Source organism: Schistocerca cancellata, unplaced genomic scaffold (genome assembly GCF_023864275.1).
Source record: "Schistocerca cancellata isolate TAMUIC-IGC-003103 unplaced genomic scaffold, iqSchCanc2.1 HiC_scaffold_596, whole genome shotgun sequence".
NCBI lineage: Eukaryota > Metazoa > Arthropoda > Insecta > Orthoptera > Acrididae > Schistocerca > Schistocerca cancellata.
This window is the reverse complement of record NW_026046608.1, coordinates 212,969-234,598: the sequence shown is the minus strand read 5'-3', so window position 1 is coordinate 234,598 and position 21,630 is coordinate 212,969. Positions and strand designations below refer to the sequence as shown.

Below are 21,630 nucleotides of genomic sequence, written 5' to 3'. Positions count from 1 at the left end.
TCGACACTCACTGGACAATTGTAAAATTCACAAGCTTCTCGAATGCAGTGTTTCCCACGTATTCGCTCATTTCACGGTTCCGTTGGAGATGTTCTTCACCTCTTGACACAAAAAAGAAACGCAGTCGGTATGACTCGAACCTACGCTCCCAGAGGGAATCTGATTTCTAGTCAGACGCCTTAACCACTCGGCCACGACTGCCGGTCGCAGAGGTGTGTCTCTACAAGTGCATCTGCTCCTTTACAAGCAATCTGATGGCAGAACGCGACATGGCCTCACTCGTTTCTGTAGTGCTTTCGTTGCCAGCACGTTAGCTGTTTAGACAGTGTATTGGTTTTCGCCTGGACGGGGGCTTGAACCCGGGACCCTTTGGTTGAAGGTCTAGCGCTCTACCGACTGAGCCGTCCGGTCCCTCGGCCGAGCGTTCTAGTACATGCTGCATGGTGTGCGAGTGATTCGCGTGTCGTAATTATTGGCTTATGGCTCCAATGGCGACTTCACCGACTTCCCACTGACGCACCGCTGACGCTAGTTTTCTGTCGTCTTAAACGACGGACATACTTGCAAGCAGCTGCGAGATCTTAAGAAAAGAAACGCTGCCCCACTGCTTTTGCCGCACTCGAATGAATGGAACTGCGATTCTTAAAAAGAAATGAATGCCCGCTCTGTCCAACACTTTAGAGCACATCTGTGTACTCTCGAACACGGCGACGGCGCGACAAAAGGACGGGGGCGCGTTCGTGGGCCTGCGACTGATTTCTGCAGTACTAGCGTCCGTGCGAGGTGAACCGATAGCCACAACAGACTGCGGCCGTCGCGAAACAGTATTCTTAAACATAAATTTCCGTCTTGTTGAGAATGGTGTCACTGGTTTGGATCCGCATTCACCCACGCATGTCACATGTGTGCGAAAATTTCTGCTCGTTTTTATGCAAAATGGCACGCAGCCTGTAGGATTCGAACCTACGCTCCCAGAGGGGATGTGATTTCGAGTCCGACGCCTTAACCACTCGGCCACGACTGCCAGTATCGCAAGACCCTCCCGATACATGCAACTGCTACCGTTTAAAGCACTGCAGTGCCAGGAAACGGCGTAGCTGCATTCTTTTCCGTAGTGCTTACACCGCTACTAGACGTGCGGCTACCAAAGTATTAAAATTTCCGCCCGAACAGGGACTTGAACCCTGGACCCTTAGGTTAAAAGCCTAATGCTCTACCGACTGAGCTATCCGGGCTCACATTACATGAGCACCCCTCCCACTACGCATACTGACACATTGCCTCATGTCCTTTACTGTTGGGTAACCGTTGCGTGGAGCTGTTACCATTTAAACGTCGTCTGACTGCTGTCTATAAACTCATTACGCTAGGCTCGTAACAGACTATCGAAGAAAGCTGACACACGATGTGAAGTCAAATTGCAGCAGTTTGTACGTCTCATATGTTACAGCAGAGGAGCTACGTGTTTTGTCGACACTCACTGGACAATTGTAAAATTCACAAGCTTCTCGAATGCAGTGTTTCCCACGTATTCGCTCATTTCACGGTTCCGTTGGAGATGTTCTTCACCTCTTGACACAAAAAAGAAACGCAGTCGGTAGGACTCGAACCTACGCTCCCAGAGGGAATCTGATTTCTAGTCAGACGCCTTAACCACTCGGCCACGACTGCCGGTCGCAGAGGTGTGTCTCTACAAGTGCATCTGCTCCTTTACAAGCAATCTGATGGCAGAACGCGACATGGCCTCACTCGTTTCTGTAGTGCTTTCGTTGCCAGCACGTTAGCTGTTTAGACAGTGTATTAGTTTTCGCCTGGACGGGGGCTTGAACCCGGGACCCTTTGGTTGAAGGTCTAGCGCTCTACCGACTGAGCCGTCCGGTCCCTCGGCCGAGCGTTCTAGTACATGCTGCATGGTGTGCGAGTGATTCGCGTGTCGTAATTATTGGCTTATGGCTACAATGGCGACTTCACCGACTTCCCACTGACGCTAGTTTTCTGTCGTCTTAAACGACGGACATACTTGCAAGCAGCTGCGAGATCTTAAGAAAAGAAACGCTGCCCCACTGCTTTTGCCGCACTCGAATGAATGGAACTGCGATTCTTAAAAAGAAATGAATGCCCGCTCTGTCCAACACTTTAGAGCACATCTGTGTACTCTCGAACACGGCGACGGCGCGACAAAAGGACGGGGGCGCGTTCGTGGGCCTGCGACTGATTTCTGCAGTACTAGCGTCCGTGCGAGGTGAACCGATAGCCACAACAGACTGCGGCCGTCGCGAAACAGTATTCTTAAACATAAATTTCCGTCTTGTTGAGAATGGTGTCACTGGTTTGGATCCGCATTCACCCACGCATGTCACATGTGTGCGAAAATTTCTGCTCGTTTTTATGCAAAATGGCACGCAGCCTGTAGGATTCGAACCTACGCTCCCAGAGGGGATGTGATTTCGAGTCCGACGCCTTAACCACTCGGCCACGACTGCCAGTATCGCAAGACCCTCCCGATACATGCAACTGCTACCGTTTAAAGCACTGCAGTGCCAGGAAACGGCGTAGCTGCATTCTTTTCCGTAGTGCTTACACCGCTACTAGACGTGCGGCTACCAAAGTATTAAAATTTCCGCCCGAACAGGGACTTGAACCCTGGACCCTTAGGTTAAAAGCCTAATGCTCTACCGACTGAGCTATCCGGGCTCACATTACATGAGCACCCCTCCCACTACGCATACTGACACATTGCCTCATGTCCTTTACTGTTGGGTAACCGTTGCGTGGAGCTGTTACCATTTAAACGTCGTCTGACTGCTGTCTATAAACTCATTACGCTAGGCTCGTAACAGACTATCGAAGAAAGCTGACACACGATGTGAAGTCAAATTGCAGCAGTTTGTACGTCTCATATGTTACAGCAGAGGAGCTACGTGTTTTGTCGACACTCACTGGACAATTGTAAAATTCACAAGCTTCTCGAATGCAGTGTTTCCCACGTATTCGCTCATTTCACGGTTCCGTTGGAGATGTTCTTCACCTCTTGACACAAAAAAGAAACGCAGTCGGTATGACTCGAACCTACGCTCCCAGGGGGAATCTGATTTCTAGTCAGACGCCTTAACCACTCGGCCACGACTGCCGGTCGCAGAGGTGTGTCTCTACAAGTGCATCTGCTCCTTTACAAGCAATCTGATGGCAGAACGCGACATGGACTCACTCGTTTCTGTAGTGCTTTCGTTGCCAGCACGTTAGCTGTTTAGACAGTGTATTGGTTTTCGCCTGGACGGGGGCTTGAACCCGGGACCCTTTGGTTGAAGGTCTAGCGCTCTACCGACTGAGCCGTCCGGTCCCTCGGCCGAGCGTTCTAGTACATGCTGCATGGTGTGCGAGTGATTCGCGTGTCGTAATTATTGGCTTATGGCTACAATGGCGACTTCACCGACTTCCCACTGACGCTAGTTTTCTGTCGTCTTAAACGACGGACATACTTGCAAGCAGCTGCGAGATCTTAAGAAAAGAAACGCTGCCCCACTGCTTTTGCCGCACTCGAATGAATGGAACTGCGATTCTTAAAAAGAAATGAATGCCCGCTCTGTCCAACACTTTAGAGCACATCTGTGTACTCTCGAACACGGCGACGGCGCGACAAAAGGACGGGGGCGCGTTCGTGGGCCTGCGACTGATTTCTGCAGTACTAGCGTCCGTGCGAGGTGAACCGATAGCCACAACAGACTGCGGCCGTCGCGAAACAGTATTCTTAAACATAAATTTCCGTCTTGTTGAGAATGGTGTCACTGGTTTGGATCCGCATTCACCCACGCATGTCACATGTGTGCGAAAATTTCTGCTCGTTTTTATGCAAAATGGCACGCAGCCTGTAGGATTCGAACCTACGCTCCCAGAGGGGATGTGATTTCGAGTCCGACGCCTTAACCACTCGGCCACGACTGCCAGTATCGCAAGACCCTCCCGATACATGCAACTGCTACCGTTTAAAGCACTGCAGTGCCAGGAAACGGCGTAGCTGCATTCTTTTCCGTAGTGCTTACACCGCTACTAGACGTGCGGCTACCAAAGTATTAAAATTTCCGCCCGAACAGGGACTTGAACCCTGGACCCTTAGGTTAAAAGCCTAATGCTCTACCGACTGAGCTATCCGGGCTCACATTACATGAGCACCCCTCCCACTACGCATACTGACACATTGCCTCATGTCCTTTACTGTTGGGTAACCGTTGCGTGGAGCTGTTACCATTTAAACGTCGTCTGACTGCTGTCTATAAACTCATTACGCTAGGCTCGTAACAGACTATCGAAGAAAGCTGACACACGATGTGAAGTCAAATTGCAGCAGTTTGTACGTCTCATATGTTACAGCAGAGGAGCTACGTGTTTTGTCGACACTCACTGGACAATTGTAAAATTCACAAGCTTCTCGAATGCAGTGTTTCCCACGTATTCGCTCATTTCACGGTTCCGTTGGAGATGTTCTTCACCTCTTGACACAAAAAAGAAACGCAGTCGGTAGGACTCGAACCTACGCTCCCAGAGGGAATCTGATTTCTAGTCAGACGCCTTAACCACTCGGCCACGACTGCCGGTCGCAGAGGTGTGTCTCTACAAGTGCATCTGCTCCTTTACAAGCAATCTGATGGCAGAACGCGACATGGCCTCACTCGTTTCTGTAGTGCTTTCGTTGCCAGCACGTTAGCTGTTTAGACAGTGTATTAGTTTTCGCCTGGACGGGGGCTTGAACCCGGGACCCTTTGGTTGAAGGTCTAGCGCTCTACCGACTGAGCCGTCCGGTCCCTCGGCCGAGCGTTCTAGTACATGCTGCATGGTGTGCGAGTGATTCGCGTGTCGTAATTATTGGCTTATGGCTACAATGGCGACTTCACCGACTTCCCACTGACGCTAGTTTTCTGTCGTCTTAAACGACGGACATACTTGCAAGCAGCTGCGAGATCTTAAGAAAAGAAACGCTGCCCCACTGCTTTTGCCGCACTCGAATGAATGGAACTGCGATTCTTAAAAAGAAATGAATGCCCGCTCTGTCCAACACTTTAGAGCACATCTGTGTACTCTCGAACACGGCGACGGCGCGACAAAAGGACGGGGGCGCGTTCGTGGGCCTGCGACTGATTTCTGCAGTACTAGCGTCCGTGCGAGGTGAACCGATAGCCACAACAGACTGCGGCCGTCGCGAAACAGTATTCTTAAACATAAATTTCCGTCTTGTTGAGAATGGTGTCACTGGTTTGGATCCGCATTCACCCACGCATGTCACATGTGTGCGAAAATTTCTGCTCGTTTTTATGCAAAATGGCACGCAGCCTGTAGGATTCGAACCTACGCTCCCAGAGGGGATGTGATTTCGAGTCCGACGCCTTAACCACTCGGCCACGACTGCCAGTATCGCAAGACCCTCCCGATACATGCAACTGCTACCGTTTAAAGCACTGCAGTGCCAGGAAACGGCGTAGCTGCATTCTTTTCCGTAGTGCTTACACCGCTACTAGACGTGCGGCTACCAAAGTATTAAAATTTCCGCCCGAACAGGGACTTGAACCCTGGACCCTTAGGTTAAAAGCCTAATGCTCTACCGACTGAGCTATCCGGGCTCACATTACATGAGCACCCCTCCCACTACGCATACTGACACATTGCCTCATGTCCTTTACTGTTGGGTAACCGTTGCGTGGAGCTGTTACCATTTAAACGTCGTCTGACTGCTGTCTATAAACTCATTACGCTAGGCTCGTAACAGACTATCGAAGAAAGCTGACACACGATGTGAAGTCAAATTGCAGCAGTTTGTACGTCTCATATGTTACAGCAGAGGAGCTACGTGTTTTGTCGACACTCACTGGACAATTGTAAAATTCACAAGCTTCTCGAATGCAGTGTTTCCCACGTATTCGCTCATTTCACGGTTCCGTTGGAGATGTTCTTCACCTCTTGACACAAAAAAGAAACGCAGTCGGTATGACTCGAACCTACGCTCCCAGGGGGAATCTGATTTCTAGTCAGACGCCTTAACCACTCGGCCACGACTGCCGGTCGCAGAGGTGTGTCTCTACAAGTGCATCTGCTCCTTTACAAGCAATCTGATGGCAGAACGCGACATGGACTCACTCGTTTCTGTAGTGCTTTCGTTGCCAGCACGTTAGCTGTTTAGACAGTGTATTGGTTTTCGCCTGGACGGGGGCTTGAACCCGGGACCCTTTGGTTGAAGGTCTAGCGCTCTACCGACTGAGCCGTCCGGTCCCTCGGCCGAGCGTTCTAGTACATGCTGCATGGTGTGCGAGTGATTCGCGTGTCGTAATTATTGGCTTATGGCTACAATGGCGACTTCACCGACTTCCCACTGACGCTAGTTTTCTGTCGTCTTAAACGACGGACATACTTGCAAGCAGCTGCGAGATCTTAAGAAAAGAAACGCTGCCCCACTGCTTTTGCCGCACTCGAATGAATGGAACTGCGATTCTTAAAAAGAAATGAATGCCCGCTCTGTCCAACACTTTAGAGCACATCTGTGTACTCTCGAACACGGCGACGGCGCGACAAAAGGACGGGGGCGCGTTCGTGGGCCTGCGACTGATTTCTGCAGTACTAGCGTCCGTGCGAGGTGAACCGATAGCCACAACAGACTGCGGCCGTCGCGAAACAGTATTCTTAAACATAAATTTCCGTCTTGTTGAGAATGGTGTCACTGGTTTGGATCCGCATTCACCCACGCATGTCACATGTGTGCGAAAATTTCTGCTCGTTTTTATGCAAAATGGCACGCAGCCTGTAGGATTCGAACCTACGCTCCCAGAGGGGATGTGATTTCGAGTCCGACGCCTTAACCACTCGGCCACGACTGCCAGTATCGCAAGACCCTCCCGATACATGCAACTGCTACCGTTTAAAGCACTGCAGTGCCAGGAAACGGCGTAGCTGCATTCTTTTCCGTAGTGCTTACACCGCTACTAGACGTGCGGCTACCAAAGTATTAAAATTTCCGCCCGAACAGGGACTTGAACCCTGGACCCTTAGGTTAAAAGCCTAATGCTCTACCGACTGAGCTATCCGGGCTCACATTACATGAGCACCCCTCCCACTACGCATACTGACACATTGCCTCATGTCCTTTACTGTTGGGTAACCGTTGCGTGGAGCTGTTACCATTTAAACGTCGTCTGACTGCTGTCTATAAACTCATTACGCTAGGCTCGTAACAGACTATCGAAGAAAGCTGACACACGATGTGAAGTCAAATTGCAGCAGTTTGTACGTCTCATATGTTACAGCAGAGGAGCTACGTGTTTTGTCGACACTCACTGGACAATTGTAAAATTCACAAGCTTCTCGAATGCAGTGTTTCCCACGTATTCGCTCATTTCACGGTTCCGTTGGAGATGTTCTTCACCTCTTGACACAAAAAAGAAACGCAGTCGGTAGGACTCGAACCTACGCTCCCAGAGGGAATCTGATTTCTAGTCAGACGCCTTAACCACTCGGCCACGACTGCCGGTCGCAGAGGTGTGTCTCTACAAGTGCATCTGCTCCTTTACAAGCAATCTGATGGCAGAACGCGACATGGCCTCACTCGTTTCTGTAGTGCTTTCGTTGCCAGCACGTTAGCTGTTTAGACAGTGTATTAGTTTTCGCCTGGACGGGGGCTTGAACCCGGGACCCTTTGGTTGAAGGTCTAGCGCTCTACCGACTGAGCCGTCCGGTCCCTCGGCCGAGCGTTCTAGTACATGCTGCATGGTGTGCGAGTGATTCGCGTGTCGTAATTATTGGCTTATGGCTACAATGGCGACTTCACCGACTTCCCACTGACGCTAGTTTTCTGTCGTCTTAAACGACGGACATACTTGCAAGCAGCTGCGAGATCTTAAGAAAAGAAACGCTGCCCCACTGCTTTTGCCGCACTCGAATGAATGGAACTGCGATTCTTAAAAAGAAATGAATGCCCGCTCTGTCCAACACTTTAGAGCACATCTGTGTACTCTCGAACACGGCGACGGCGCGACAAAAGGACGGGGGCGCGTTCGTGGGCCTGCGACTGATTTCTGCAGTACTAGCGTCCGTGCGAGGTGAACCGATAGCCACAACAGACTGCGGCCGTCGCGAAACAGTATTCTTAAACATAAATTTCCGTCTTGTTGAGAATGGTGTCACTGGTTTGGATCCGCATTCACCCACGCATGTCACATGTGTGCGAAAATTTCTGCTCGTTTTTATGCAAAATGGCACGCAGCCTGTAGGATTCGAACCTACGCTCCCAGAGGGGATGTGATTTCGAGTCCGACGCCTTAACCACTCGGCCACGACTGCCAGTATCGCAAGACCCTCCCGATACATGCAACTGCTACCGTTTAAAGCACTGCAGTGCCAGGAAACGGCGTAGCTGCATTCTTTTCCGTAGTGCTTACACCGCTACTAGACGTGCGGCTACCAAAGTATTAAAATTTCCGCCCGAACAGGGACTTGAACCCTGGACCCTTAGGTTAAAAGCCTAATGCTCTACCGACTGAGCTATCCGGGCTCACATTACATGAGCACCCCTCCCACTACGCATACTGACACATTGCCTCATGTCCTTTACTGTTGGGTAACCGTTGCGTGGAGCTGTTACCATTTAAACGTCGTCTGACTGCTGTCTATAAACTCATTACGCTAGGCTCGTAACAGACTATCGAAGAAAGCTGACACACGATGTGAAGTCAAATTGCAGCAGTTTGTACGTCTCATATGTTACAGCAGAGGAGCTACGTGTTTTGTCGACACTCACTGGACAATTGTAAAATTCACAAGCTTCTCGAATGCAGTGTTTCCCACGTATTCGCTCATTTCACGGTTCCCTTGGAGATGTTCTTCACCTCTTGACACAAAAAAGAAACGCAGTCGGTATGACTCGAACCTACGCTCCCAGGGGGAATCTGATTTCTAGTCAGACGCCTTAACCACTCGGCCACGACTGCCGGTCGCAGAGGTGTGTCTCTACAAGTGCATCTGCTCCTTTACAAGCAATCTGATGGCAGAACGCGACATGGACTCACTCGTTTCTGTAGTGCTTTCGTTGCCAGCACGTTAGCTGTTTAGACAGTGTATTGGTTTTCGCCTGGACGGGGGCTTGAACCCGGGACCCTTTGGTTGAAGGTCTAGCGCTCTACCGACTGAGCCGTCCGGTCCCTCGGCCGAGCGTTCTAGTACATGCTGCATGGTGTGCGAGTGATTCGCGTGTCGTAATTATTGGCTTATGGCTACAATGGCGACTTCACCGACTTCCCACTGACGCTAGTTTTCTGTCGTCTTAAACGACGGACATACTTGCAAGCAGCTGCGAGATCTTAAGAAAAGAAACGCTGCCCCACTGCTTTTGCCGCACTCGAATGAATGGAACTGCGATTCTTAAAAAGAAATGAATGCCCGCTCTGTCCAACACTTTAGAGCACATCTGTGTACTCTCGAACACGGCGACGGCGCGACAAAAGGACGGGGGCGCGTTCGTGGGCCTGCGACTGATTTCTGCAGTACTAGCGTCCGTGCGAGGTGAACCGATAGCCACAACAGACTGCGGCCGTCGCGAAACAGTATTCTTAAACATAAATTTCCGTCTTGTTGAGAATGGTGTCACTGGTTTGGATCCGCATTCACCCACGCATGTCACATGTGTGCGAAAATTTCTGCTCGTTTTTATGCAAAATGGCACGCAGCCTGTAGGATTCGAACCTACGCTCCCAGAGGGGATGTGATTTCGAGTCCGACGCCTTAACCACTCGGCCACGACTGCCAGTATCGCAAGACCCTCCCGATACATGCAACTGCTACCGTTTAAAGCACTGCAGTGCCAGGAAACGGCGTAGCTGCATTCTTTTCCGTAGTGCTTACACCGCTACTAGACGTGCGGCTACCAAAGTATTAAAATTTCCGCCCGAACAGGGACTTGAACCCTGGACCCTTAGGTTAAAAGCCTAATGCTCTACCGACTGAGCTATCCGGGCTCACATTACATGAGCACCCCTCCCACTACGCATACTGACACATTGCCTCATGTCCTTTACTGTTGGGTAACCGTTGCGTGGAGCTGTTACCATTTAAACGTCGTCTGACTGCTGTCTATAAACTCATTACGCTAGGCTCGTAACAGACTATCGAAGAAAGCTGACACACGATGTGAAGTCAAATTGCAGCAGTTTGTACGTCTCATATGTTACAGCAGAGGAGCTACGTGTTTTGTCGACACTCACTGGACAATTGTAAAATTCACAAGCTTCTCGAATGCAGTGTTTCCCACGTATTCGCTCATTTCACGGTTCCGTTGGAGATGTTCTTCACCTCTTGACACAAAAAAGAAACGCAGTCGGTAGGACTCGAACCTACGCTCCCAGAGGGAATCTGATTTCTAGTCAGACGCCTTAACCACTCGGCCACGACTGCCGGTCGCAGAGGTGTGTCTCTACAAGTGCATCTGCTCCTTTACAAGCAATCTGATGGCAGAACGCGACATGGCCTCACTCGTTTCTGTAGTGCTTTCGTTGCCAGCACGTTAGCTGTTTAGACAGTGTATTGGTTTTCGCCTGGACGGGGGCTTGAACCCGGGACCCTTTGGTTGAAGGTCTAGCGCTCTACCGACTGAGCCGTCCGGTCCCTCGGCCGAGCGTTCTAGTACATGCTGCATGGTGTGCGAGTGATTCGCGTGTCGTAATTATTGGCTTATGGCTCCAATGGCGACTTCACCGACTTCCCACTGACGCTAGTTTTCTGTCGTCTTAAACGACGGACATACTTGCAAGCAGCTGCGAGATCTTAAGAAAAGAAACGCTGCCCCACTGCTTTTGCCGCACTCGAATGAATGGAACTGCGATTCTTAAAAAGAAATGAATGCCCGCTCTGTCCAACACTTTAGAGCACATCTGTGTACTCTCGAACACGGCGAGGGCGCGACAAAAGGACGGGGGCGCGTTCGTGGGCCTGCGACTGATTTCTGCAGTACTAGCGTCCGTGCGAGGTGAACCGATAGCCACAACAGACTGCGGCCGTCGCGAAACAGTATTCTTAAACATAAATTTCCGTCTTGTTGAGAATGGTGTCACTGGTTTGGATCCGCATTCACCCACGCATGTCACATGTGTGCGAAAATTTCTGCTCGTTTTTATGCAAAATGGCACGCAGCCTGTAGGACTCGAACCTACGCTCCCAGAGGGAATCTGATTTCTAGTCAGACGCCTTAACCACTCGGCCACGACTGCTCGTATCTAAAGCTTCCCTCGAATCGTGAAAAATGCAACCGGTCTGCGCAGAATGTTGACAGGAAACGAACTCGGTGCACTGATTACGGCAGGGCTACCAGCGCTACGAGACGAGCCATTACGGAAGCGTTAAAATCTTCGCCCGAACAGGGATTCGAACCCTGGACCCTTAGGTTAAAAGCCTAATGCTCTACCGACTGAGCTATCCGGGCTCACGCTTGTTGTGCATGGAGCGACTGCAAGCAATGTGAATAACTGGAACGCGTGTGTAGGCGTACTATGGTAATTGCTGGCTTCTGGCGCAACTGGCGACTTCACCGACTTCCCACTGACGCTGGTAGCACCCCAACAGCGGACCAGTGCCTCTTCTCCCTTTATCCCGGTGCTGACAGTAATTGCATCCTGTGCCTGCTTCCCCCGATTACGTTCGGTTGAAGCTCCGGAAGGAGGGCGACAAACGAAGGTTGGAAGGCCAAAAGATGGAGGGTCGTGAGCGCAAAAACTTCCCTTCCGGTACCGGGAATCGAACCCGGGCCTCCTGGGTGAAAGCCAGGTATCCTAGCCACTAGACCACACCGGATTTGCTCGAGAAACGTGAGATTTACTCCCTCTCTTCTCGCATTTCGTGCTCAATCCGGACTCAGTGTTGTTCTCTGTTTGCGAGCATTTTTGCGCGTGCAGACTGGCATGGCGCACAGCTCGAAACTGTCTATTCATTGCTGTTTGCATCATATTTCACTCATAACAGGGGAGGAGAATGATCAAAGTTGTACCTTGCCATAATTGGAAGTAAACATTGTGACGCTGAGGCGTGGACTCCTTGTGGATAACAAACGACAATTAAGTTCGTTCGCTAGCAATAGCAACGCCGTTAATTCAGCCGTGATGTACAGCAAATTAAATGCCCTGGGTGAGGATCGAACTCACGACCTTAAGATTATGAGACTTACGCGCTACCTACTGCGCTACCGAGGCTCGTTGCAACCATCATCCCAGGAATCTTGGTAAGTCTCACATATTAGAGATAGACAGTTTGCGCTTTCTCAGGAATTTGTTGTGTCGCTACGCGTGCTTTCCCGACTTGCTAGAGTAAACTGCTGCCGCAGCTTTTTTAACGACGGAAAGCAGCACTGCCTGAGGTTACAGTACATCGCCCTTGCGGCACCTGAACACAGCGGCCTGTAGGGCCAGGCCGACGCTGGAGTTCAGTAACAGCACGCGGCCGTCCAAGTAGGGTCTCTTGCGTGCTGCATGTTTGGTTCTTCTCACAGCGAATCCTGCTATACATTCCTGAGGCTGGCGCACCTCAAGCGAGCAATCGGCGCGGCAGCACTATAGCGAGAACAGCAAAACGATGCATCGGCCGGGAATCGAAGCCGGGCCGCCCGCGTGGTAGTCGAACAACCTACCACTTTTTTAGTTGTTGTTCTCATTTTGTTAGTTGCATTTGTTGGGGGCGGACGTCCGATGACGTCCGTGCTTCCCGAGCATATTCCCGAGCAGCTGTCTGCAGGGAAAGTGGGATTGCCACCCAGCGACGTCGGATACAACCGAAAAAAGTGCTACACACGCGGAGTCCCCCACTACACTGCCTCAAAGCGACCGCTCGTCACTATTGCGTGAGTAACGTTGCGGCCGCGGCGACGAGCCTTGCCCAAAGACGCAGCGTGCGTGGAGGCGCTGCCCGAATGCACCCTCCTACCTCGTAAAGCGCCTACAGCTACTATCACCGTGGGCCACTGCCGGCGGGCGGGAAGCCGACACAGCGCGGCGTTGCGAGCAGCGGCTGTGCGGTGGTAGTGTAATGGTGAGCATAGTTGCCTTCCGAGCAGTTGAGCCGCGTTCGATTCCCGGCCACCGCAACGGGCGCAAATCTATGCGTATGAGTATGTGAGCCACGTGCTGTTGAATTAACGTTTTCTTTCCGTCGTCGCTCCACGCAGGCCATCCTGTAGTATGTCCCGACTTGTCCCGACTTTGCTCGGCTGACGCGAAAGCTGACGCTTGGAATTCGCCCTTATCAAAAGGACAGGCGCTATAAACGACTGTGAGAGGTGAGGTGTAGCGAGGTACCAAAACGACAGGCAAACTGCGAAATTTTCTGCTCTCTCTTCTGAAACAAAAAATAAAAAAAACCGACGCAGTCGGTAGGACTCGAACCTACGCTCCCAGAGGGAATCTGATTTCTAGTCAGACGCCTTAACCACTCGGCCACGACTGCTCGTAGCTAAAGCTTCCCTCGAATCGTGAAAAATGCAACCGGTCTGCGCAGAATGTTGACAGGAAACGAACTCGGTGCACTGATTACGGCAGGGCTACCAGCGCTACGAGACGAGCCATTACGGAAGCGTTAAAATCTTCGCCCGAACAGGGATTCGAACCCTGGACCCTTAGGTTAAAAGCCTAATGCTCTACCGACTGAGCTATCCGGGCTCACGCTTGTTGTGCATGGAGCGACTGCAAGCAATGTGAATAACTGGAACGCGTGTGTAGGCGTACTACGGTAATTGCTGGCTTCTGGCGCAACTGGCGACTTCACCGACTTCCCACTGACGCTGGTAGCACCCCAACAGCGGACCAGTGCCTCTTCTCCCTTTATCCCGGTGCTGACAGTAATTGCATCCTGTGCCTGCTTCCCCCGATTACGTTCGGCTGGAGCTCCGGAAGGTGGGCGACAAACGAAGGTTGGAAGGCCAAAAGATGGAGGGTCGTGTGCGCAAAAACTTCCCTTCCGGTACCGGGAATCGAACCCGGGCCTCCTGGGTGAAAGCCAGGTATCCTAGCCACTAGACCACACCGGATTTGCTCGAGAAACGTGAGATTTACTCCCTCTCTTCTCGCATTTCGTGCTCAATCCGGACTCAGTGTTGTTCTCTGTTTGCGAGCATTTTTGCGCGTGCAGACTGGCATGGCGCACAGCTCGAAACTGTCTATTCATTGCTGTTTGCATCATATTTCACTCATAACAGGGGAGGAGAATGATCAAAGTTGTACCTTGCCATAATTGGAAGTAAACATTGTGACGCTGAGGCGTGGACTCCTTGTGGATAACAAACGACAATTAAGTTCGTTCGCTAGCAATAGCAACGCCGTTAATTCAGCCGTGATGTACAGCAAATTAAATGCCCTGGGTGAGGATCGAACTCACGACCTTAGGATTATGAGACTTACGCGCTACCTACTGCGCTACCGAGGCTCGTTGCAACCATCATCCCAGGAATCTTGGTAAGTCTCACATATTAGAGATAGACAGTTTGCGCTTTCTCAGGAATCTGTTGTGTCGCTACGCGTGCTTTCCCGACTTGCTAGAGTAAACTGCTGCCGCAGCTTTTTTAACGACGGAAAGCAGCACTGCCTGAGGTTACAGTACATCGCCCTTGCGGCACCTGAACACAGCGGCCTGTAGGGCCAGGCCGACGCTGGAGTTCAGTAACAGCACGCGGCCGTCCAAGTAGGGTCTCTTGCGTGCTGCATGTTTGGTTCTTCTCACAGCGAATCCTGCTATACATTCCTGAGGCTGGCGCACCTCAAGCGAGCAATCGGCGCGGCAGCACTATAGCGAGAACAGCAAAACGATGCATCGGCCGGGAATCGAAGCCGGGCCGCCCGCGTGGTAGTCGAACAACCTACCACTTTTTTAGTTGTTGTTCTCATTTTGTTAGTTGCATTTGTTGGGGGCGGACGTCCGATGACGTCCGTGCTTCCCGAGCATATTCCCGAGCAGCTGTCTGCAGGGAAAGTGGGATTGCCACCCAGCGACGTCGGATACAACCGAAAAAAGTGCTACACACGCGGAGTCCCCCACTACACTGCCTCAAAGCGACCGCTCGTCACTATTGCGTGAGTAACGTTGCGGCCGCGGCGACGAGCCTTGCCCAAAGACGCAGCGTGCGTGGAGGCGCTGCCCGAATGCACCCTCCTACCTCGTAAAGCGCCTACAGCTACTATCACCGTGGGCCACTGCCGGCGGGCGGGAAGCCGACACAGCGCGGCGTTGCGAGCAGCGGCTGTGCGGTGGTAGTGTAATGGTGAGCATAGTTGCCTTCCGAGCAGTTGAGCCGCGTTCGATTCCCGGCCACCGCAACGGGCGCAAATCTATGCGTATGAGTATGTGAGCCACGTGCTGTTGAATTAACGTTTTCTTTCCGTCGTCGCTCCACGCAGGCCATCCTGTAGTATGTCCCGACTTGTCCCGACTTTGCTCGGCTGACGCGAAAGCTGACGCTTGGAATTCGCCCTTATCAAAAGGACAGGCGCTATAAACGACTGTGAGAGGTGAGGTGTAGCGAGGTACCAAAACGACAGGCAAACTGCGAAATTTTCTGCTCTCTCTTCTGAAACAAAAAATAAAAAAAAACGACGCAGTCGGTAGGACTCGAACCTACGCTCCCAGAGGGAATCTGATTTCTAGTCAGACGCCTTAACCACTCGGCCACGACTGCTCGTAGCTAAAGCTTCCCTCGAATCGTGAAAAATGCAACCGGTCTGCGCAGAATGTTGACAGGAAACGAACTCGGTGCACTGATTACGGCAGGGCTACCAGCGCTACGAGACGAGCCATTACGGAAGCGTTAAAATCTTCGCCCGAACAGGGATTCGAACCCTGGACCCTTAGGTTAAAAGCCTAATGCTCTACCGACTGAGCTATCCGGGCTCACGCTTGTTGTGCATGGAGCGACTGCAAGCAATGTGAATAACTGGAACGCGTGTGTAGGCGTACTACGGTAATTGCTGGCTTCTGGCGCAACTGGCGACTTCACCGACTTCCCACTGACGCTGGTAGCACCCCAACAGCGGACCAGTGCCTCTTCTCCCTTTATACCGGTGCTGACAGTAATTGCATCCTGTGCCTGCTTCCCCCGATTACGTTCGGCTGGAGCTCCGGAAGGTGGGCGACAAACGAAGGTTGGAAGGCCAAAAGATGGAGGGTCGTGTGCGCAAAAACTTCCCTTCCGGTACCGGGAATCGAACCCGGGCCTCCTGGGTGAAAGCCAGGTATCCTAGCCACTAGACCACACCGGATTTGCTCGAGAAACGTGAGATTTACTCCCTCTCTTCTCGCATTTCGTGCTCAATCCGGACTCAGTGTTGTTCTCTGTTTGCGAGCATTTTTGCGCGTGCAGACTGGCATGGCGCACAGCTCGAAACTGTCTATTCATTGCTGTTTGCATCATATTTCACTCATAACAGGGGAGGAGAATGATCAAAGTTGTACCTTGCCATAATTGGAAGTAAACATTGTGACGCTGAGGCGTGGACTCCTTGTGGATAACAAACGACAATTAAGTTCGTTCGCTAGCAATAGCAACGCCGTTAATTCAGCCGTGATGTACAGCAAATTAAATGCCCTGGGTGAGGATCGAACTCACGACCTTAGGATTATGAGACTTACGCGCTACCTACTGCGCTACCGAGGCTCGTTGCAACCATCATCCCAGGAATCTTGGTAAGTCTCACATATTAGAGATAGACAGTTTGCGCTTTCTCAGGAATCTGTTGTGTCGCTACGCGTGCTTTCCCGACTTGCTAGAGTAAACTGCTGCCGCAGCTTTTTTAACGACGGAAAGCAGCACTGCCTGAGGTTACAGTACATCGCCCTTGCGGCACCTGAACACAGCGGCCTGTAGGGCCAGGCCGACGCTGGAGTTCAGTAACAGCACGCGGCCGTCCAAGTAGGGTCTCTTGCGTGCTGCATGTTTGGTTCTTCTCTCAGCGAATCCTGCTATACATTCCTGAGGCTGGCGCACCTCAAGCGAGCAATCGGCGCGGCAGCACTATAGCGAGAACAGCAAAACGATGCATCGGCCGGGAATCGAAGCCGGGCCGCCCGCGTGGTAGTCGAACAACCTACCACTTTTTTAGTTGTTGTTCTCATTTTGTTAGTTGCATTTGTTGGGGGCGGACGTCCGATGACGTCCGTGCTTCCCGAGCATATTCCCGAGCAGCTGTCTGCAGGGAAAGTGGGATTGCCACCCAGCGACGTCGGATACAACCGAAAAAAGTGCTACACACGCGGAGTCCCCCACTACACTGCCTCAAAGCGACCGCTCGTCACTATTGCGTGAGTAACGTTGCGGCCGCGGCGACGAGCCTTGCCCAAAGACGCAGCGTGCGTGGAGGCGCTGCCCGAATGCACCCTCCTACCTCGTAAAGCGCCTACAGCTACTATCACCGTGGGCCACTGCCGGCGGGCGGGAAGCCGACACAGCGCGGCGTTGCGAGCAGCGGCTGTGCGGTGGTAGTGTAATGGTGAGCATAGTTGCCTTCCGAGCAGTTGAGCCGCGTTCGATTCCCGGCCACCGCAACGGGCGCAAATCTATGCGTATGAGTATGTGAGCCACGTGCTGTTGAATTAACGTTTTCTTTCCGTCGTCGCTCCACGCAGGCCATCCTGTAGTATGTCCCGACTTGTCCCGACTTTGCTCGGCTGACGCGAAAGCTGACGCTTGGAATTCGCCCTTATCAAAAGGACAGGCGCTATAAACGACTGTGAGAGGTGAGGTGTAGCGAGGTACCAAAACGACAGGCAAACTGCGAAATTTTCTGCTCTCTCTTCTGAAACAAAAAATAAAAAAAACCGACGCAGTCGGTAGGACTCGAACCTACGCTCCCAGAGGGAATCTGATTTCTAGTCAGACGCCTTAACCACTCGGCCACGACTGCTCGTAGCTAAAGCTTCCCTCGAATCGTGAAAAATGCAACCGGTCTGCGCAGAATGTTGACAGGAAACGAACTCGGTGCACTGATTACGGCAGGGCTACCAGCGCTACGAGACGAGCCATTACGGAAGCGTTAAAATCTTCGCACGAACAGGGATTCGAACCCTGGACCCTTAGGTTAAAAGCCTAATGCTCTACCGACTGAGCTATCCGGGCTCACGCTTGTTGTGCATGGAGCGACTGCAAGCAATGTGAATAACTGGAACGCGTGTGTAGGCGTACTACGGTAATTGCTGGCTTCTGGCGCAACTGGCGACTTCACCGACTTCCCACTGACGCTGGTAGCACCCCAACAGCGGACCAGTGCCTCTTCTCCCTTTATCCCGGTGCTGACAGTAATTGCATCCTGTGCCTGCTTCCCCCGATTACGTTCGGCTGAAGCTCCGGAAGGTGGGCGACAAACGAAGGTTGGAAGGCCAAAAGATGGAGGGTCGTGTGCGCAAAAACTTCCCTTCCGGTACCGGGAATCGAACCCGGGCCTCCTGGGTGAAAGCCAGGTATCCTAGCCACTAGACCACACCGGATTTGCTCGAGAAACGTGAGATTTACTCCCTCTCTTCTCGCATTTCGTGCTCAATCCGGACTCAGTGTTGTTCTCTGTTTGCGAGCATTTTTGCGCGTGCAGACTGGCATGGCGCACAGCTCGAAACTGTCTATTCATTGCTGTTTGCATCATATTTCACTCATAACAGGGGAGGAGAATGATCAAAGTTGTACCTTGCCATAATTGGAAGTAAACATTGTGACGCTGAGGCGTGGACTCCTTGTGGATAACAAACGACAATTAAGTTCGTTCGCTAGCAATAGCAACGCCGTTAATTCAGCCGTGATGTACAGCAAATTAAATGCCCCGGGTGAGGATCGAACTCACGACCTTAGGATTATGAGACTTACGCGCTACCTACTGCGCTACCGAGGCTCGTTGCAACCATCATCCCAGGAATCTTGGTAAGTCTCACATATTAGAGATAGACAGTTTGCGCTTTCTCAGGAATCTGTTGTGTCGCTACGCGTGCTTTCCCGACTTGCTAGAGTAAACTGCTGCCGCAGCTTTTTTAACGACGGAAAGCAGCACTGCCTGAGGTTACAGTACATCGCCCTTGCGGCACCTGAACACAGCGGCCTGTAGGGCCAGGCCGACGCTGGAGTTCAGTAACAGCACGCGGCCGTCCAAGTAGGGTCTCTTGCGTGCTGCATGTTTGGTTCTTCTCACAGCGAATCCTGCTATACATTCCTGAGGCTGGCGCACCTCAAGCGAGCAATCGGCGCGGCAGCACTATTGCGAGAACAGCAAAACGATGCATCGGCCGGGAATCGAAGCCGGGCCGCCCGCGTGGTAGTCGAACAACCTACCACTTTTTTAGTTGTTGTTCTCATTTTGTTAGTTGCATTTGTTGGGGGCGGACGTCCGATGACGTCCGTGCTTCCCGAGCATATTCCCGAGCAGCTGTCTGCAGGGAAAGTGGGATTGCCACCCAGCGACGTCGGATACAACCGAAAAAAGTGCTACACACGCGGAGTCCCCCACTACACTGCCTCAAAGCGACCGCTCGTCACTATTGCGTGAGTAACGTTGCGGCCGCGGCGACGAGCCTTGCCCAAAGACGCAGCGTGCGTGGAGGCGCTGCCCGAATGCACCCTCCTACCTCGTAAAGCGCCTACAGCTACTATCACCGTGGGCCACTGCCGGCGGGCGGGAAGCCGACACAGCGCGGCGTTGCGAGCAGCGGCTGTGCGGTGGTAGTGTAATGGTGAGCATAGTTGCCTTCCGAGCAGTTGAGCCGCGTTCGATTCCCGGCCACCGCAACGGGCGCAAATCTATGCGTATGAGTATGTGAGCCACGTGCTGTTGAATTAACGTTTTCTTTCCGTCGTCGCTCCACGCAGGCCATCCTGTAGTATGTCCCGACTTGTCCCGACTTTGCTCGGCTGACGCGAAAGCTGACGCTTGGAATTCGCCCTTATCAAAAGGACAGGCGCTATAAACGACTGTGAGAGGTGAGGTGTAGCGAGGTACCAAAACGACAGGCAAACTGCGAAATTTTCTGCTCTCTCTTCTGAAACAAAAAATAAAAAAAACCGACGCAGTCGGTAGGACTCGAACCTACGCTCCCAGAGGGAATCTGATTTCTAGTCAGACGCCTTAACCACTCGGCCACGACTGCTCGTAGCTAAAGCTTCCCTCGAATCGTGGAAAATGCAACCGGTCTGCGCAGAATGTTGACAGGAAACGAACTCGGTGCACTGATTACGGCAGGGCTACCAGCGCTACGAGACGAGCCATTACGGAAGCGTTAAAATCTTCGCCCGAACAGGGATTCGAACCCTGGACCCTTAGGTTAAAAGCCTAATGCTCTACCGACTGAGCTATCCGGGCTCACGCTTGTTGTGCATGGAGCGACTGCAAGCAATGTGAATAACTGGAACGCGTGTGTAGGCGTACTACGGTAATTGCTGGCTTCTGGCGCAACTGGCGACTTCACCGACTTCCCACTGACGCTGGTAGCACCCCAACAGCGGACCAGTGCCTCTTCTCCCTTTATCCCGGTGCTGACAGTAATTGCATCCTGTGCCTGCTTCCCCCGATTACGTTCGGCTGAAGCTCCGGAAGGTGGGCGACAAACGAAGGTTGGAAGGCCAAAAGATGGAGGGTCGTGTGCGCAAAAACTTCCCTTCCGGTACCGGGAATCGAACCCGGGCCTCCTGGGTGAAAGCCAGGTATCCTAGCCACTAGACCACACCGGATTTGCTCGAGAAACGTGAGATTTACTCCCTCTCTTCTCGCATTTCGTGCTCAATCCGGACTCAGTGTTGTTCTCTGTTTGCGAGCATTTTTGCGCGTGCAGACTGGCATGGCGCACAGCTCGAAACTGTCTATTCATTGCTGTTTGCATCATATTTCACTCATAACAGGGGAGGAGAATGATCAAAGTTGTACCTTGCCATAATTGGAAGTAAACATTGTGACGCTGAGGCGTGGACTCCTTGTGGATAACAAACGACAATTAAGTTCGTTCGCTAGCAATAGCAACGCCGTTAATTCAGCCGTGATGTACAGCAAATTAAATGCCCCGGGTGAGGATCGAACTCACGACCTTAGGATTATGAGACTTACGCGCTACCTACTGCGCTACCGAGGCTCGTTGCAACCATCATCCCAGGAATCTTGGTAAGTCTCACATATTAGAGATAGACAGTTTGCGCTTTCTCAGGAATCTGTTGTGTCGCTACGCGTGCTTTCCCGACTTGCTAGAGTAAACTGCTGCCGCAGCTTTTTTAACGACGGAAAGCAGCACTGCCTGAGGTTACAGTACATCGCCCTTGCGGCACCTGAACACAGCGGCCTGTAGGGCCAGGCCGACGCTGGAGTTCAGTAACAGCACGCGGCCGTCCAAGTAGGGTCTCTTGCGTGCTGCATGTTTGGTTCTTCTCACAGCGAATCCTGCTATACATTCCTGAGGCTGGCGCACCTCAAGCGAGCAATCGGCGCGGCAGCACTATTGCGAGAACAGCAAAACGATGCATCGGCCGGGAATCGAAGCCAGGCCGCCCGCGTGGTAGTCGAACAACCTACCACTTTTTTAGTTGTTGTTCTCATTTTGTTAGTTGCATTTGTTGGGGGCGGACGTCCGATGACGTCCGTGCTTCCCGAGCATATTCCCGAGCAGCTGTCT

The 21,630-nt window shown here is 52.1% G+C and overlaps 46 non-coding genes across 46 annotated transcripts; 4 read left to right on the top strand and 42 right to left on the bottom strand.

The window, feature by feature from the left end:
* Positions 1 to 119: 119 nt before the first annotated feature.
* On the bottom strand, positions 120 to 201 carry Trnas-aga (transfer RNA serine (anticodon AGA)). The gene has a single exon. It is a non-coding gene; the product is annotated as a tRNA-Ser (tRNA).
* Positions 202 to 942: 741 nt separating this feature from the next.
* Positions 943 to 1,024, bottom strand: Trnas-cga (transfer RNA serine (anticodon CGA)). The gene has a single exon. It is a non-coding gene; the product is annotated as a tRNA-Ser (tRNA).
* Positions 1,025 to 1,162: 138 nt separating this feature from the next.
* Positions 1,163 to 1,235, bottom strand: Trnak-uuu (transfer RNA lysine (anticodon UUU)). Its single transcript has one exon. It is a non-coding gene; the product is annotated as a tRNA-Lys (tRNA).
* Positions 1,236 to 1,589: 354 nt separating this feature from the next.
* Positions 1,590 to 1,671, bottom strand: Trnas-aga (transfer RNA serine (anticodon AGA)). The gene has a single exon. It is a non-coding gene; the product is annotated as a tRNA-Ser (tRNA).
* A 730-nt stretch (positions 1,672 to 2,401) lies between these two features.
* On the bottom strand, positions 2,402 to 2,483 carry Trnas-cga (transfer RNA serine (anticodon CGA)). The gene has a single exon. It is a non-coding gene; the product is annotated as a tRNA-Ser (tRNA).
* Positions 2,484 to 2,621: 138 nt separating this feature from the next.
* Trnak-uuu (transfer RNA lysine (anticodon UUU)) lies at positions 2,622 to 2,694 on the bottom strand. Its single transcript has one exon. It is a non-coding gene; the product is annotated as a tRNA-Lys (tRNA).
* Positions 2,695 to 3,048: 354 nt separating this feature from the next.
* Trnas-aga (transfer RNA serine (anticodon AGA)) lies at positions 3,049 to 3,130 on the bottom strand. Its single transcript has one exon. It is a non-coding gene; the product is annotated as a tRNA-Ser (tRNA).
* Positions 3,131 to 3,860: 730 nt separating this feature from the next.
* On the bottom strand, positions 3,861 to 3,942 carry Trnas-cga (transfer RNA serine (anticodon CGA)). The gene has a single exon. It is a non-coding gene; the product is annotated as a tRNA-Ser (tRNA).
* Positions 3,943 to 4,080: 138 nt separating this feature from the next.
* Positions 4,081 to 4,153, bottom strand: Trnak-uuu (transfer RNA lysine (anticodon UUU)). Its single transcript has one exon. It is a non-coding gene; the product is annotated as a tRNA-Lys (tRNA).
* Positions 4,154 to 4,507: 354 nt separating this feature from the next.
* Trnas-aga (transfer RNA serine (anticodon AGA)) lies at positions 4,508 to 4,589 on the bottom strand. The gene has a single exon. It is a non-coding gene; the product is annotated as a tRNA-Ser (tRNA).
* Positions 4,590 to 5,319: 730 nt separating this feature from the next.
* Positions 5,320 to 5,401, bottom strand: Trnas-cga (transfer RNA serine (anticodon CGA)). Its single transcript has one exon. It is a non-coding gene; the product is annotated as a tRNA-Ser (tRNA).
* A 138-nt stretch (positions 5,402 to 5,539) lies between these two features.
* Positions 5,540 to 5,612, bottom strand: Trnak-uuu (transfer RNA lysine (anticodon UUU)). Its single transcript has one exon. It is a non-coding gene; the product is annotated as a tRNA-Lys (tRNA).
* Positions 5,613 to 5,966: 354 nt separating this feature from the next.
* Positions 5,967 to 6,048, bottom strand: Trnas-aga (transfer RNA serine (anticodon AGA)). The gene has a single exon. It is a non-coding gene; the product is annotated as a tRNA-Ser (tRNA).
* A 730-nt stretch (positions 6,049 to 6,778) lies between these two features.
* On the bottom strand, positions 6,779 to 6,860 carry Trnas-cga (transfer RNA serine (anticodon CGA)). Its single transcript has one exon. It is a non-coding gene; the product is annotated as a tRNA-Ser (tRNA).
* Positions 6,861 to 6,998: 138 nt separating this feature from the next.
* On the bottom strand, positions 6,999 to 7,071 carry Trnak-uuu (transfer RNA lysine (anticodon UUU)). Its single transcript has one exon. It is a non-coding gene; the product is annotated as a tRNA-Lys (tRNA).
* Positions 7,072 to 7,425: 354 nt separating this feature from the next.
* On the bottom strand, positions 7,426 to 7,507 carry Trnas-aga (transfer RNA serine (anticodon AGA)). The gene has a single exon. It is a non-coding gene; the product is annotated as a tRNA-Ser (tRNA).
* Positions 7,508 to 8,237: 730 nt separating this feature from the next.
* Trnas-cga (transfer RNA serine (anticodon CGA)) lies at positions 8,238 to 8,319 on the bottom strand. The gene has a single exon. It is a non-coding gene; the product is annotated as a tRNA-Ser (tRNA).
* Positions 8,320 to 8,457: 138 nt separating this feature from the next.
* Trnak-uuu (transfer RNA lysine (anticodon UUU)) lies at positions 8,458 to 8,530 on the bottom strand. The gene has a single exon. It is a non-coding gene; the product is annotated as a tRNA-Lys (tRNA).
* A 354-nt stretch (positions 8,531 to 8,884) lies between these two features.
* Positions 8,885 to 8,966, bottom strand: Trnas-aga (transfer RNA serine (anticodon AGA)). Its single transcript has one exon. It is a non-coding gene; the product is annotated as a tRNA-Ser (tRNA).
* Positions 8,967 to 9,696: 730 nt separating this feature from the next.
* Trnas-cga (transfer RNA serine (anticodon CGA)) lies at positions 9,697 to 9,778 on the bottom strand. Its single transcript has one exon. It is a non-coding gene; the product is annotated as a tRNA-Ser (tRNA).
* A 138-nt stretch (positions 9,779 to 9,916) lies between these two features.
* On the bottom strand, positions 9,917 to 9,989 carry Trnak-uuu (transfer RNA lysine (anticodon UUU)). The gene has a single exon. It is a non-coding gene; the product is annotated as a tRNA-Lys (tRNA).
* Positions 9,990 to 10,343: 354 nt separating this feature from the next.
* Positions 10,344 to 10,425, bottom strand: Trnas-aga (transfer RNA serine (anticodon AGA)). The gene has a single exon. It is a non-coding gene; the product is annotated as a tRNA-Ser (tRNA).
* Positions 10,426 to 11,155: 730 nt separating this feature from the next.
* Trnas-aga (transfer RNA serine (anticodon AGA)) lies at positions 11,156 to 11,237 on the bottom strand. The gene has a single exon. It is a non-coding gene; the product is annotated as a tRNA-Ser (tRNA).
* Positions 11,238 to 11,376: 139 nt separating this feature from the next.
* On the bottom strand, positions 11,377 to 11,449 carry Trnak-uuu (transfer RNA lysine (anticodon UUU)). Its single transcript has one exon. It is a non-coding gene; the product is annotated as a tRNA-Lys (tRNA).
* A 296-nt stretch (positions 11,450 to 11,745) lies between these two features.
* On the bottom strand, positions 11,746 to 11,817 carry Trnae-uuc (transfer RNA glutamic acid (anticodon UUC)). The gene has a single exon. It is a non-coding gene; the product is annotated as a tRNA-Glu (tRNA).
* A 322-nt stretch (positions 11,818 to 12,139) lies between these two features.
* Trnam-cau (transfer RNA methionine (anticodon CAU)) lies at positions 12,140 to 12,212 on the bottom strand. Its single transcript has one exon. It is a non-coding gene; the product is annotated as a tRNA-Met (tRNA).
* Positions 12,213 to 13,027: 815 nt separating this feature from the next.
* Positions 13,028 to 13,099, top strand: Trnag-ucc (transfer RNA glycine (anticodon UCC)). The gene has a single exon. It is a non-coding gene; the product is annotated as a tRNA-Gly (tRNA).
* A 277-nt stretch (positions 13,100 to 13,376) lies between these two features.
* On the bottom strand, positions 13,377 to 13,458 carry Trnas-aga (transfer RNA serine (anticodon AGA)). Its single transcript has one exon. It is a non-coding gene; the product is annotated as a tRNA-Ser (tRNA).
* Positions 13,459 to 13,597: 139 nt separating this feature from the next.
* Positions 13,598 to 13,670, bottom strand: Trnak-uuu (transfer RNA lysine (anticodon UUU)). The gene has a single exon. It is a non-coding gene; the product is annotated as a tRNA-Lys (tRNA).
* A 296-nt stretch (positions 13,671 to 13,966) lies between these two features.
* On the bottom strand, positions 13,967 to 14,038 carry Trnae-uuc (transfer RNA glutamic acid (anticodon UUC)). The gene has a single exon. It is a non-coding gene; the product is annotated as a tRNA-Glu (tRNA).
* A 322-nt stretch (positions 14,039 to 14,360) lies between these two features.
* Positions 14,361 to 14,433, bottom strand: Trnam-cau (transfer RNA methionine (anticodon CAU)). The gene has a single exon. It is a non-coding gene; the product is annotated as a tRNA-Met (tRNA).
* Positions 14,434 to 15,248: 815 nt separating this feature from the next.
* Trnag-ucc (transfer RNA glycine (anticodon UCC)) lies at positions 15,249 to 15,320 on the top strand. The gene has a single exon. It is a non-coding gene; the product is annotated as a tRNA-Gly (tRNA).
* A 277-nt stretch (positions 15,321 to 15,597) lies between these two features.
* Trnas-aga (transfer RNA serine (anticodon AGA)) lies at positions 15,598 to 15,679 on the bottom strand. The gene has a single exon. It is a non-coding gene; the product is annotated as a tRNA-Ser (tRNA).
* Positions 15,680 to 15,818: 139 nt separating this feature from the next.
* On the bottom strand, positions 15,819 to 15,891 carry Trnak-uuu (transfer RNA lysine (anticodon UUU)). Its single transcript has one exon. It is a non-coding gene; the product is annotated as a tRNA-Lys (tRNA).
* A 296-nt stretch (positions 15,892 to 16,187) lies between these two features.
* Positions 16,188 to 16,259, bottom strand: Trnae-uuc (transfer RNA glutamic acid (anticodon UUC)). The gene has a single exon. It is a non-coding gene; the product is annotated as a tRNA-Glu (tRNA).
* A 322-nt stretch (positions 16,260 to 16,581) lies between these two features.
* Trnam-cau (transfer RNA methionine (anticodon CAU)) lies at positions 16,582 to 16,654 on the bottom strand. Its single transcript has one exon. It is a non-coding gene; the product is annotated as a tRNA-Met (tRNA).
* An 815-nt stretch (positions 16,655 to 17,469) lies between these two features.
* On the top strand, positions 17,470 to 17,541 carry Trnag-ucc (transfer RNA glycine (anticodon UCC)). Its single transcript has one exon. It is a non-coding gene; the product is annotated as a tRNA-Gly (tRNA).
* A 277-nt stretch (positions 17,542 to 17,818) lies between these two features.
* Trnas-aga (transfer RNA serine (anticodon AGA)) lies at positions 17,819 to 17,900 on the bottom strand. Its single transcript has one exon. It is a non-coding gene; the product is annotated as a tRNA-Ser (tRNA).
* Positions 17,901 to 18,039: 139 nt separating this feature from the next.
* Trnak-uuu (transfer RNA lysine (anticodon UUU)) lies at positions 18,040 to 18,112 on the bottom strand. The gene has a single exon. It is a non-coding gene; the product is annotated as a tRNA-Lys (tRNA).
* A 296-nt stretch (positions 18,113 to 18,408) lies between these two features.
* Trnae-uuc (transfer RNA glutamic acid (anticodon UUC)) lies at positions 18,409 to 18,480 on the bottom strand. The gene has a single exon. It is a non-coding gene; the product is annotated as a tRNA-Glu (tRNA).
* A 322-nt stretch (positions 18,481 to 18,802) lies between these two features.
* Positions 18,803 to 18,875, bottom strand: Trnam-cau (transfer RNA methionine (anticodon CAU)). Its single transcript has one exon. It is a non-coding gene; the product is annotated as a tRNA-Met (tRNA).
* Positions 18,876 to 19,690: 815 nt separating this feature from the next.
* On the top strand, positions 19,691 to 19,762 carry Trnag-ucc (transfer RNA glycine (anticodon UCC)). Its single transcript has one exon. It is a non-coding gene; the product is annotated as a tRNA-Gly (tRNA).
* Positions 19,763 to 20,039: 277 nt separating this feature from the next.
* On the bottom strand, positions 20,040 to 20,121 carry Trnas-aga (transfer RNA serine (anticodon AGA)). The gene has a single exon. It is a non-coding gene; the product is annotated as a tRNA-Ser (tRNA).
* Positions 20,122 to 20,260: 139 nt separating this feature from the next.
* Trnak-uuu (transfer RNA lysine (anticodon UUU)) lies at positions 20,261 to 20,333 on the bottom strand. The gene has a single exon. It is a non-coding gene; the product is annotated as a tRNA-Lys (tRNA).
* Positions 20,334 to 20,629: 296 nt separating this feature from the next.
* Positions 20,630 to 20,701, bottom strand: Trnae-uuc (transfer RNA glutamic acid (anticodon UUC)). The gene has a single exon. It is a non-coding gene; the product is annotated as a tRNA-Glu (tRNA).
* Positions 20,702 to 21,023: 322 nt separating this feature from the next.
* Positions 21,024 to 21,096, bottom strand: Trnam-cau (transfer RNA methionine (anticodon CAU)). The gene has a single exon. It is a non-coding gene; the product is annotated as a tRNA-Met (tRNA).
* Between the last annotated feature and the right edge of the window lie 534 nt (positions 21,097 to 21,630).